The following is a 315-nucleotide window of genomic DNA, read 5'->3' as shown; positions in this document are numbered from 1 at the left end:
AAAGCCTTGTGAGAGGATTTGGTAAACGGAAACTGAAAGAAGCCCGTCGTATATATGTATATATATATATATATATATGTATGTGTGTGTCTGTGTTTGTCTCCCCAACATCGTTTGACAACCGATGCTGGTGTGTTTACGTCCCCGTAACTTAGCGGTTCGGCAAAAAAAACCCGATGGAATAAATACTAGGCTTCCAAAGAATAAGTCCTGGGGTCGATTTGCTCGACTAAAGGTGGTGCTCCAGCATGGCCGCAGTCAAATGACTGAAACAAGTAAAAGAGTAAAAAGAATGTGTTATATCATGTAGATTTC

This window comes from Octopus bimaculoides, chromosome 1, assembly GCF_001194135.2.
Source record: "Octopus bimaculoides isolate UCB-OBI-ISO-001 chromosome 1, ASM119413v2, whole genome shotgun sequence".
Taxonomy (NCBI): Eukaryota; Metazoa; Mollusca; class Cephalopoda; order Octopoda; family Octopodidae; genus Octopus; species Octopus bimaculoides.
Note: the sequence above shows the minus strand (reverse complement) of the source record.